The sequence below is a fragment of the Schistocerca cancellata genome, chromosome 3 (genome assembly GCF_023864275.1).
Source record: "Schistocerca cancellata isolate TAMUIC-IGC-003103 chromosome 3, iqSchCanc2.1, whole genome shotgun sequence".
Taxonomy (NCBI): domain Eukaryota; kingdom Metazoa; phylum Arthropoda; class Insecta; order Orthoptera; family Acrididae; genus Schistocerca; species Schistocerca cancellata.
Genome location: NC_064628.1, coordinates 786,529,109 through 786,542,041, shown reverse-complemented (window position 1 = coordinate 786,542,041; position 12,933 = coordinate 786,529,109).

The window sequence follows — 12,933 nt, the reverse complement described above, 5'->3', positions numbered from 1 at the left end:
TCCTCCTAGCATTAAGGTTTATGGTTCCAGCATGACGGGGCACTACCACATTGATATCAGATTGCGTGCAGAAAATATTCTCCCCAATCTGGATTGAGAGGGGTGGGCCACCACATTCCTCCGACTTCATTCCTATGGAATTCTTGTTATATAGGAGATGAAATATTTGATGTGTGAGACACCAAACCACACCCGAGTGGAGCTAGTTGTCCATTTGGTTCAAGCTGCAGCTATTATTCGTGAAGTGCCCTGACATGAGTGTCATAACTCTCAGCCTCACTGCACTTTTCCCCCACCTCCACGGCATGCAGACTGAGAGCAAGGAGGAGGAAGAGGTAGAAACAGCAAACGCGCCACATTTAAATGGCAGTACAGTCACGCTGCATACGAGTTGGTTTTGTATTTCAGATATCATGGATCACAAACAAAATAAATTTTGAGCATTATTTATTTATTTCTGGCGCCCTGCAGACATAATATAATTTTTGTCTGAACTCCAGTTGCCACGCATCTACATCTACATCTATACTCTGCAAGCCACCTGACGGTGTGTGGCGGAGGGTACCTTGAGTACCTCTATCGGTTCTCCTATCTATTCTAGTCTCGTAATGTTCGAGGAAAGATTGTCGGTATGCCTCTGTGTGGGCTCTAATCTCTCTAATTCTATCCGCATGGTCTCTTCGCGAGATATACGTAGGAGGGATCAATATACAGCCTTGACTCCTTGGTGAAGGTATGTTCTCGAAACTTCAATAAAAGCCCGTACCGAGTTACTGAGCGCCTCTCTTGCAGAGTCTTCCACTGGAGTTTATCTATCATCTCCGTAACGCTTTCGCGATTACTAAATGATCCTGTAACGAAGCACGCCGCTCTCCGTTGGATCTTCTCTATCTCTTCTATCAACCCTATCTGGTACGGATCCCACACCGGTGAGTAGTATTCAAGCAGTGGGCGAACAAGTGTACTGTAACCTACTTCCTTAGTTTTCGGACTGCATTCCCTTAGGATTCTTCCAATGAATCTCCGTCTTGCATCTGCTTTACCGACGATTAATTTTATATAGTCATTCCATTTTAAATCACTCCTAATGCCTACTCCCAGATAATTTATGGAATTAACTGCTTCCAGTTGCTGACCTGCTATATTGTAGCTAAATGATAAGGGATCTTTCTTTCTATGTATTCGCAGCACATTACACTTGTCTACATTGAGATTCAATTGCCATTCCCTGCACCACGCGTCAATTCGTTGCAGATCCTCCTGCATTTCAGTATAATTTTCCATTGTTACAACCTTTCGAAATACTACAGCATCATCCGCAAAAAGCATTAGTGAACTTCCGATGTTATCCACAAGGTCATTTATATATATTGTGAATAGCAACGGTCTTACGACACCCCCTGCGGCACACCTGAAATCACTCTTACTTCGGAAGACTTCTCTCCATTGAGAATGACATGCTGAGTTATGTTATCTAGGAACACTTCAATCCAATCACACAATTTCTCTGATAGTCAATATATTCTTAGTTTGTTCATTAAACGACTGTGGGGAACTGTATCAAACGCCTTGCGGAAGTCAAGAAACACGGCGTCTACCTGGGAACCCGTGTCTATGGCCTTCTGAGTCTCGTGGACGAATAGCGCGAGCTGGGTTTCACACGATCATCTTTTTCGAAACCCATGCTGATTCCTACAGAGTAGATTTCTAGTCTCCAGAAAAGTCATTATACTCTAACACAATACGTGTTCCAAAATTCTACAACTGATCGACGTTAGAGATATAGGTCTATAGTTCTGCACATCTGTTCGACGTCCCTTCTTGAAAACAGGGGTGACCTGTGCCCATTTCCAATCTTTTGGAACGCTACGCTCTTCTAGAGACCTACGGTACACCGCTGCAAGTAGGGGGGGGGGGGCAAGCCACGCAATCGTGACTTGTTTAATTTCATAATCGGAAAAAGGTCTTTCACACAAATTTGTCGATCGAAATATTGTAGCACTTTGCGACTTCGTTATGGAGACTTGGAAGCTCTACCTGAAAAAAGTAATGTAGACATCCTGTACAGTTTTAACGTAAAAGGATTTGTCATTAAAACGAGCATTACCTTGCAAGTCACTTTCACAGGGCCGCTTCCAATTGAAACGGCAAACGGTCTCGACAACGGCTCGAAAACAGCTGTGAGGTTGGCAGTGTCCTCAAAACGTTTAGGAAACTCTCCTTGTAATTCTTTCAAGACCACAGTGACTTCTTCAGATCTCGCATTTTATGTAACGGAAGGATGCTTAGGCAACTGGAAGGTGTGTCCCTTTCAGAACACGATTTTATTTTTAAGTGCATCACCTCGTAATGTTTTACTGTGTACAGTCAATCCAGTTAAAATGTGAGGTCTACAATCTATTACAAGTGATCTAATTTTCGTTCCTGCACTCCTTTCCCTTCTTAACTTCAACAATAGAGAGTTATAAATAGGAAAATTGTTCCAGTCATGCTCCTTGACTGAACAAACGTACTTGTGCAGTAATATATAAGGTCACCGTACTCTTCGTTGAGTTCCGTCTAAACTGTTACAACCGACATTCGAATATTGCATGCGACTTCAAAAATTTTACTATTCATACCACTTAATTCTTCAGGTGCTGCAGTCCTTCACATTTGGTACAAAGTGCTACTTGATGAACAGAACAGTGAATCCCCTGTACTGACGATTGTAATTTTTTGCTCTTTCATTGTCAGCTAAACCTTTAAATTCTTTCTGCATCGTATTGTAGTATCGTTCCATGCCAAATTTGCAGTACCCGTCGGGCATGCGTCTGCATAATAGCGAATTTGCGGTACCCGTCGGTTATGTGTCTGAATAATACACTGAAGAGCCAAAGAAACTGGTACACCTGCCTAATATCGTGTACGGACCCCGCGAGCACGCAGAAAGGCCGCAACACGACGTGGCACGAACTGGTCTAATGTATGAAGTAGTGCTGTAGGGAATTCGATGATATTCACGGTACACACATGAAATGGTCGCATGGGAAAATCCCCACTTCATCGCTACCTAGAAGATGATGTGCCCCATCACTCGTGTGCCGACTATAACACCACGTTCAGACTCACATCTTGACTACCAGCCATTGTAGCAACAGTAACTGATCTAACAACTGTGTCAGACACTTGTTGCCTTACTTAGGCGTTGTCGACCTCATCGCCTTATTCTGCCTGTTTACATACCTCTTTATTTGAATATGCATACCTTTACCAGTTTCTTTGGCACTTCACTGTGTATACTAAGAATTCTCATCGCTCTCTTTTGTAATTCTCATTAATTTTTCAAGGCTAGCAAAGCCGAAATAGGCCGATTCTCGGCTCGCACGCGGCCCGCACACAACGTCTCGCATAAACTTCGGCACGCCTGTTAGCACAGCCGGCCGCCGTGACTGAGCGGTTCTAGGCGCTTCAGTATGGAACCGCGCTACCACTACGGCCGCATGTTCGAATCCTGCCTCGGGCGTGGATGTGTGTGATGTCCTTAGGTTAGTTAGGTTTATGTAGTTCTAGGGGACTGATCACCTCAGATGTTAAGTCCCATAGTGCTCAGAGCCATTTGAACCATTTTTTGCGTAACATCACGTTTCCGACTTTGATAAAGGTCGGATTGTAGATTATCGCGGTTGCGGTTGCGGTTTCCGTATCGCGACATTGCTGCTCGCGTTGGTCGAGATCCAATGACTGTTAGCAGAATATGGAATCGGTGGGTTCAGGAGGGTAATACAGAACGCCCTCCTGGATCCCAACGCCCTCGTATCACTAGCAGTCGAGATGACAGGCATCTTATCCGCATGGCTGTAACGCATCGTGCAGCCACGTCTCGATCCCTGAGTCAACAGATGGGGACGTTTGCAAGACAACAACCGTCTGCACGAACAGTTCGACGACGTTTGCAGCAGCATGGACTATCAGCTCGGAGACCATGGCTGCGGTTACCCTTGATGCTGCATCACAGACAGGAGCACCTGCGATGGTGTACTCAACGACGAACCTGCGTGCACGAGCGGCAAAACGTCATTTTTTCGGATGAATCCAGGTTCTGTTTAGAGCATCATTATCCGTATTTGGCGACATCGCGATGAACGCACATTGGAAGCGTTTATTCGTCATCGCCATACTGGCGTATCACCCGGCGTGATGGTATAGGGTGCCATTGGTTACACGTCTCGGTCACCTTTTGTTCGCATTGACGGTACTTTGAACAGTGGACGTTACATTTCAGATTCGTTGCGACCCGTGGCTCTACCCTTCATTCGATCCCTGCGAAACCGTACATTTCAACAGGATAATGCACGACCGCATGTTGCAGATCCTGTACGGGCCTTCCTGGATACAGAAAATGTTCGACTGCTGCCCTGGCCAGCACATTCTCCAGATCTCTCACCAATTGAAAACGTCTGCTCAATGGTGGCCGAGCAACTGGCTCATCACAATACGCCAGTCACTACTCTTGATGAACTGTGATATCGTGTCGAAGCTGAATTGGCAGCTGTACCTGTAGACGCCATCCAAGCTCTGTTTGACTCAATTCCTAGGCGTATCAGGGCCGTTATTACGGGCAGAGGTGGTTGTTCTGGGTACTGATTTCTCAGTATCTATGCACCCAAATTGCGTGAAAATGTAATCACATGTCAGTTCTAGTATAATATATTTGTCCAATGAATACCCGTTTATTATCTACATTTCTGTTTGGTGTAGCAATTTTAATGGCCTGTAGCGTAATTACAGCCCACACTGGACCTCCGTGGGTAGCTGCACTTTAATTTTAAACACCCGTTACTAGAGGACAGTGCACCCTACAGATTTATTTGTGCCGCTCGGGATTTGCCGAGCGATCTGGGGCGCTTCAGTCACGGACTGTGCGGCTGATTCCGGCGGACGTTCGAGATTTATTTGTACTTTTAGGTGCCGCTGGAGTTGTTATGAAGCTTCGGTGTCACGTTACGAACAACGGCAAAACATAGAAGGCCTCAACAGCAGTGTCGTGTCTGTGGTTGATGTGGTATGACGGCGGAAGAAGCCGCCAGCGCTGGGAGCGCAGTCCACCAGCGCTGGCTGCGGTGCAGATGAAGACGGGGCAGGCGCTGGCTGTTTACCGAGCGTCCACTCGGCGCTGTGTATTAAAGCTGCGGGCCTGGCCCGGCTTATATTAAACAGCGAGCGGCAGCGGGCTGGCCGAGTGGCCGCCAATATAGCGGCCTCATATCGCGGCGCGGGGCGCTCTCTTTTATTGCTCCCCCTCTCCTCCCCTCCCCTGGCCAGCCCGATGCCGGCACACTCCCCAGTGGCACAATTAGTGGCGTCGCGAAAAGTTCTCACTTTCCGCTAGCTCGCGCACCGCAATTGTCTTGCCCTTCTCGCAACAGAACCAGCGGTTCTGTGGTTTTCTCGTTGCAGGGTAGTGAGATGATTAGTATCTTGACAGTATCGACATTCTAAGGTAAACTGCTACCTCCTGAATTTCGATTTCATGTGAAAGGCAATCTGGAAATGCCCTGATCTGAAAATTATCTCCTCACATATACAATATTTCGATCCTAAATGAATTTAGATACGCGATCTGACTGCAGACGGATGGGGGTAAGGTGGGGCTAAGTGCATAATTTCAAATTTTTGACACCGAAAGGGGCAATATGTATTTTGATAGGCACGGTAAATTGTAATGGTCAATAGAGAATAGTTACACCAAAGAGCCAAAGAAACTGGTACACCAGCCTAATACCGTGTAGGGCTCTAGCGAGCACGCAGAAGTGCCGCAACACGACGTGGCATCTACTCGACTAATGCCTGAAGTACTGCTGGAGGGAATTGACATCCTGAAGAGGACGAAGGGGTGATCTCTTCTGAATACCACGTTGCAAGGCATTCCAGATATGCTCAATAATGTTCATGTCTGTGCAGTTTGGTGGCCAGCAGAATTGTTTGAACTCAGAAGAGTGTTCCTGGAGCCATTATGTAGTAATTCTGGACGTGTGGGATGTCGCATTGTCCTGCTGGAATTGCGAAAGTCTATCGGGATGCACTATGGACATGCATGGATGCAGGTCATCAGACAGGTTGCTTACGGACTAGGGGTCTCATATCACTCCTGCTACACACGCTCCCACACCATTACAGAGCCTCCACCAGTTTGAACAGTCCCCTGCCGACGTGGATGGTCGATGGAGTCGTGAGATTGTCTCCATACACGTACACGTCCATCCGCTCAAGAGAATTTGAAACGAGACTCGTCGGACAAGGCAACATGTTTCCAGTCATCAACAGTCCAATGTCGGTGTTGACAGGCCCAGGTGAGGCGTAAAGCTTTAGATCCTGCATTCATCAAGGGTACACGAGTGAGCCTTCGGCTCCAAAAGCCTATATCGATTATGGTTCTTTGAATTGTTCGCACACTGACACTTGCTGATGACCCGGCATTGAAATCTGCAACAGTCTGCGGAAGGATTATACTTCTGTCACGTTGAACGATTCTCTTCAGTCGTCGTTGGTCCCGTTCTTGCAGGACCTTATTCCAGTGGCAGCGATATCGGAGATTCGATGTTTCACCGGATTCCTGATATTCACCGTACACTCGTGAAATGGTCGTACGGGAAAATCCCCACTTCATCGCTATCTCGGAGATGCTGTGTCCCATGGCTTGTGCTCCGACTAGTATACCACGTTCAACCTCAATTAAATCTTGATAACCTGCCATTGTCGCAGCAGTAAGCGATCCAACAACTGCGCCAGACACTTGTTGTCTTGTATATGCACCGCCGACCGCAGCACCGTATTCTGCCTGTTTACATATCTCTGTATTTGAAAACGTGTGCTTATACCGGTTTCAAAAAATGGTTCAAATGGCTCTGAGCACTATGGGACTTAACATCTGTGGTCATCAGTCCCCTAGAACTTAGAACTACTTAAACCTAACTAACCTAAGGACATCACACACATCTACGCCCGAGGCAGGATTCGAACCTGCGACCGTAGCAGTCACGCGGTTTCGGACTGAGCGCCTAGAACCGCTGCTTATACCGGTTTCTTTGGCGCTTCAGTGTATAAGTATTGTATGTAAAGGCACATAGCTCTAAGACCTATTCTTCTTCATTACAAACAACACAATTTAAAATGTAATCATTGCAGACTGCCATACAGTGAGGTGACAAAAGTCGTATGCTAGCTGTATGCACATATTCAGATTGCGGTAGTATCGCGTATACTACGTTTACGAGTAAAAGGGCAGTGCGTTGTCGGAGCTGTCATTTGCACTCAGGTGATTCACATGAAAAGGTTTCCGACGTGTTTATGCCCACATGACGGGAATTAACATACATTTAACGGGGAATTGTAATTGGAGCTAGACGCATGTTTTTCAAATCGTTACGGGATTCAAAAATGGTTCAAATGGCTCTGAGCACTATGGGACTTAACTGCTACGGTCATCAGTCCCCTAGAACTTAGAACTACTTAAACCTAACTAACCTAAGGACAGCACACAACACCCAGCCATCACGAGGCAGAGAAAATCCCTGACCCCGCCGGGAATCGAACCCGGGAACCCGGGCGTGGGAAGCGAGAACGCACGACCACGAGATGCGGGCACGGAATTCAATATTCAGAGATCCACAGCGTCAAGAATATGCCGAGAATGCCACATGTCAGCATTATCTCTCACAACGGACAACGCAGTCGTCGACGGCCTTCACTTAACGATTGAGGGCGGCGGTGTTTGGGTAGAGTTGTCAGTGCTAACAATAAGCAACATTGCGTGAAACAACCGCAGAAATCAGTGTGAGACTTAAGACGAACGTAGCCCCGCGGGACTGCTACGGTCGCAGGTTCGAATCCTGCCTCGGGCATGGGTGTGTGTGATGTCCTTAGGTTAGTTAGGTTTAAGTAGTTCTAAGTTCTAGGGGACTTATGACTTAAGATGTTGAGTCCCATAGTGCTCAGAGCCATTTTTGAACGAACGTAGCCGCCAGGGCAGTGCGGTGAAGTCTGGTGTTAATGGCGTATTGGAGCAGACCACCGACGCAAGTGCTTTCGCTGACAGCGCTACATCACCTGCAGCACCTCTCATGGGGTCGTACCCTTGTCGTTGGAACGTAGACGAATGAGAAACCATGGCTTATGGCCCGATCAGATGAGCCCCGATATCCTTTGGTATGAGCTGATGGTACGTTTAGAGTGTGGCGCAGACCCCACAAAGCCATTGACCCAAGTTGCCAACGAGGCACTGTGCAAGCTGGTGGTGACTACAAAATGGCGTGGGCTGCGTTTACACGGAATGAACTGGGCCCTCTGGTCCAACTCAGTCGATCATTGACTGGAAATGGTTATGTTTGATTTCTTGGAAACTATTTGCACGTATTCACGGACTTGACATTCCCAAACAACGATGGAATTATTATGGATGACAGTGCACCATATCGTCAAGCCACAGTTATTCGCGGTTGGTCTGAAGAACATTCTGGATAACTCGAGCGAATTATTTGACCACCCACATCGCATTGATCGTTGATGGGACATAATCGAGAGATCAGTTAATGCACAAAATCCTGCACCGGCAACACTTTCCCAATTCTGGACGGCTATAGAGACAGAATGGCTCAATATTTGTGCAGGTGACTTGGAACGAGTTGTTCAGTCTATGACACACCCAGGGCAAAAGGAGGTCCGACACGATATCAGTAGGTATCCCATGACTTTTCTCACCTCAGTATACGGTTATGCACAATATTGAACATTACACTTTTTAACTGTGCCAATAGTTGTTGCATGCATTTCCCACAGTGGAATAGATTACGATCATCACCCCCAACACAAATTTCGTGAAACCACACTGAGCACTTATCGCACCTGATCTACACTCCTGGAAATTGAAATAAGAACACCGTGAATTCATTGTCCCAGGAAGGGGAAACTTTATTGACACATTCCTGGGGTCAGATACATCACATGATCACACTGACACAACCACAGGCACATAGACACAGGCAACAGAGCATGCACAATGTCGGCACTAGTACAGTGTATATCCACCTTTCGCAGCAATGCAGGCTGCTATTCTCCCATGGAGACGATCGTAGAGATGCTGGATGTAGTCCTGTGGAACGGCTTGCCATGCCATTTCCACCTGGCGCCTCAGTTGGACCAGCGTTCGTGCTGCACGTGCAGACCGCGTGAGACGACGCTTCATCCAGTCCCAAACATGCTCAATGGGGGACAGATCCGGAGATCTTGCTGGCCAGGGTAGTTGACTTACACCTTCTAGAGCACGTTGGGTGGCACGGGATACATGCGGACGTGCATTGTCCTGTTGGAACAGCAAGTTCCCTTGCCGGTCTAGGAATGGTAGAACGATGGGTTCGATGACGGTTTGGATGTACCGTGCACTATTCAGTGTCCCCTCGACGATCACCAGTGGTGTACGGCCAGTGTAGGAGATCGCTCCCCACACCATGATGCCGGGTGTTGGCCCTGTGTGCCTCGGTCGTATGCAGTCCTGATTGTGGCGCTCACCTGCACGGCGCCAAACACGCATACGACCATCATTGGCACCAAGGCAGAAGCGACTCTCATCGCTGAAGACGACACGTCTCCATTCGTCCCTCCATTCACGCCTGTCGCGACACCACTGGAGGCGGGCTGCACGATGTTGGGGCGTGAGCGGAAGACGGCCTAACGGTGTGCGGGACCGTAGCCCAGCTTCATGGAGACGGTTGCGAATGGTCCTCGCCGATACCCCAGGAGCAACAGTGTCCCTAATTTGCTGGGAAGTGGCGGTGCGGTCCCCTACGGCACTGCGTAGGATCCTACGGTCTTGGCGTGCATCCGTGCGTCGCTGCGGTCCGGTCCCAGGTCGACGGGCACGTGCACCTTCCGCCGACCACTGGCGACAACATCGATGTACTGTGGAGACCTCACGCCCCACGTGTTGAGCAATTCGGCGGTACGTCCACCCGGCCTCCCGCATGCCCACTATACGCCCTCGCTCAAAGTCCGTCAACTGCACATACGGTTCACGTCCACGCTGTCGCGGCATGCTACCAGTGTTAAAGACTGCGATGGAGCTCCGTATGCCACGGCAAACTGGCTGACACTGACGGCGGCGGTGCACAAATGCTGCGCAGCTAGCGCCATTCGACGGCCAACACCGCGGTTCCTGGTGTGTCCGCTGTGCCGTGCGTGTGATCATTGCTTATACAGCCCTCTCGCAGTGTCCGGAGCAAGTATGGTGGGTCTGACACACCGGTGTCAATGTGTTTTTTTTTCCATTTCCAGGAGTGTATTAACCTTTCTTCACAGATATGATTTATTTATCCAACTCAGCTTCAGGTGATGTTGAAGATAAATTCTCTTCTAGATTGCAAAGTTTCTGTTGAACATTCAGTGCATTTCTACAGCTATTGACCCTCTTTGTTGGGAGTTTGTAAGTTGCAATTTACTCTGCCCTTTTGTAAGACAGAGATGAAATGTTGAAGTCAAATGACAAGCGCTGAATTTTTCTCTCTTCTCGCACGAGTGGTACGGCGATTTTGCTTGGGATTGGTATAACAGAAGAAATTGATGGCAATGATGACGATACTGAGCTCTGACTTTGCGAATTTCTTTGAGGATTAGAAGGACTTGCAGGTCCAGGGTTTATTTCTGATTTTGTGGCAACAGAGCGAGACTCATCATGCAGAAATATGGACGAAGGAAAGAATTTGTATGACGGTATTTTGTTGGGATTGAAGGAAAAACTTTCCCTGCACTCAAATCCCTCCCTTCACAGCTTTTCCCATATTAGCTCCAAGTCTCCAGGCGACCTCGAAAATTTTGCCAGGAACAAATTTTGTAGTGGACTATTGACGATTATTGTGTATAATTAGACAACATAAATACTTTTATAAAGATGAAATAAAACGTACTATATTCCGATTTACAAAGCCTCACGAAGACTGGTCCACGAAGCCTCGTACCCTTATTATTTTTTAAATGTAAGCATATTTCATATGCTTATATTTATAACAGGTGTCACTAGTTGTTCTGTTGACCGACCTGATGGATGCTATTCAGCTGGTAGCTGAAAGATTTATAACTAGCATTTATGTATTTCAACAATACATCTTATTTTAAACAGACTTAATATTGCAGGTAGTTTGTTTTATAAGCGATGCGGCTTTACATTTTCTTTTACCTTCTGGATGATTCCTATCTGCATTAAAAATATTTGGAAAAAGCTTCTTGCCACTTGCCCATGACTTGTCTAGGAACAGTCCTGAACCATAATGGCATCCGAGCTGCGCACACGAGCTGAGCAGTAGGATATTTTCTTATTTCTATCCACGTAGCCCCATGATTCAGAAAGTGGCATCACATGAAAATTACCTGATCAGTTAACACTTACTTCGTAGTGCAGCGATCTATAGTGGGCATACCAAAATAAGAACTGAATTGAAGTGTACGTGAGAAATCCTATTGCGTATCTTACCAATCATGTAAGTAGTGTAAGTTCGCCACCGTCTGTTTCTGTATGAAATTTAGCCCAAATTTACCTGCCACTGTATGAAAAGTTCAGAAATATTACAAAAACTATGTACAGTCGTGGACAACACGAGCGAGACCCCTCGCCTTTTCGTTATGCTGATCCGCACGGCTTTAAAGTCTACTACACAGCATAACCGGCAAGGCGACGAAGTGCTACCAACATACTATGCACAGGCGTGAAATTGACAAACTATCTGAACTTTTTTAGGCTGTTTTCAATAATTTGTAAGACTATATTAATGCTGATTAGTGTGTTAAATACAACACGTAAATATAAGACAGAACTGAAAGAAGAAACGCTAATTGGTATGAACTGTACCAATAAAAATGAATTTCAACTTATCGAGATAACACAATTGTTTTAGTAATACAAAGAACGCCGGATCGTTACGAATTAGCAAAATATTATCCGCTTTCGGCCGCGAAACGGTCTGTGTCAACGTTCAGACCAGTCATACTGGATTACCGTTGCTGACCTACCATGAAAGTGTGCAAATTTAACAATGCGTGAAGATTCATAACGAAATTCAGTTAAAAATCATTCAGTGCCACACTTAAGTCAAATCCATTATTGACAGAAGCGGAAAAAGAAGGCAGTAACATGTATGAAATTCTACAAGAGTGTCATATTGACATGCACAGGGCGCCAGTACAGAATAAAGGTAGCGATAAAACGTATTGGGGCCGCGAGAATTTCTTAAAATTGCTTTACTGATATTCCACCTGCCTCCATCGAGATTAGAACCGAAAACAAACCAGACCTTCCTTTCACTACGCTAGCAGACAACCCATGCAAACCTCTATTATTACCCCAGACATGAATAAGCCACCAATTTCGCAATGAAAATGGTATATTGATCTGCAGTTTCTGTTGCATAGAGCTTTCTGGACTCAAAAACATGAATTTTCTTCCTTTATGTCACCGCTTATGTGACAACCATTCGGGATGTTTATCGAAATAGCAAAATACTGTTATTAGAGAGTAAATTTAGTAGGATATTTCTGCACCACCCCAGGAAATAAACGGCTCCACAGCTGCCAAACGTATTCTACACAGTTTCGAATTCTCCACTAGACTCGCCACAGCCGCAAAACGCTCATTAGCCTCAGTGTTTCTTAAGCTAGCTAGCAATGGGAATGTTGGCACTTCTAAAACGCGGTAGCATTAATACTGGGATGTTAACTACCACGTGTATAGGCAAATGGATTCTATTTGATTTTCCTGTAAACGTGATTTGGATCGAAAGCGTAGCTACGATTAATATGCTGATGTATCGACTGCAACTAGAACATTTCGAAAAAAGAGTAGGGGGTGTTATTTATGCAGCCCTCATCTTCAGTATCTGTCGTAGCTGTTTTCGTTGTTAGGATTTCGTC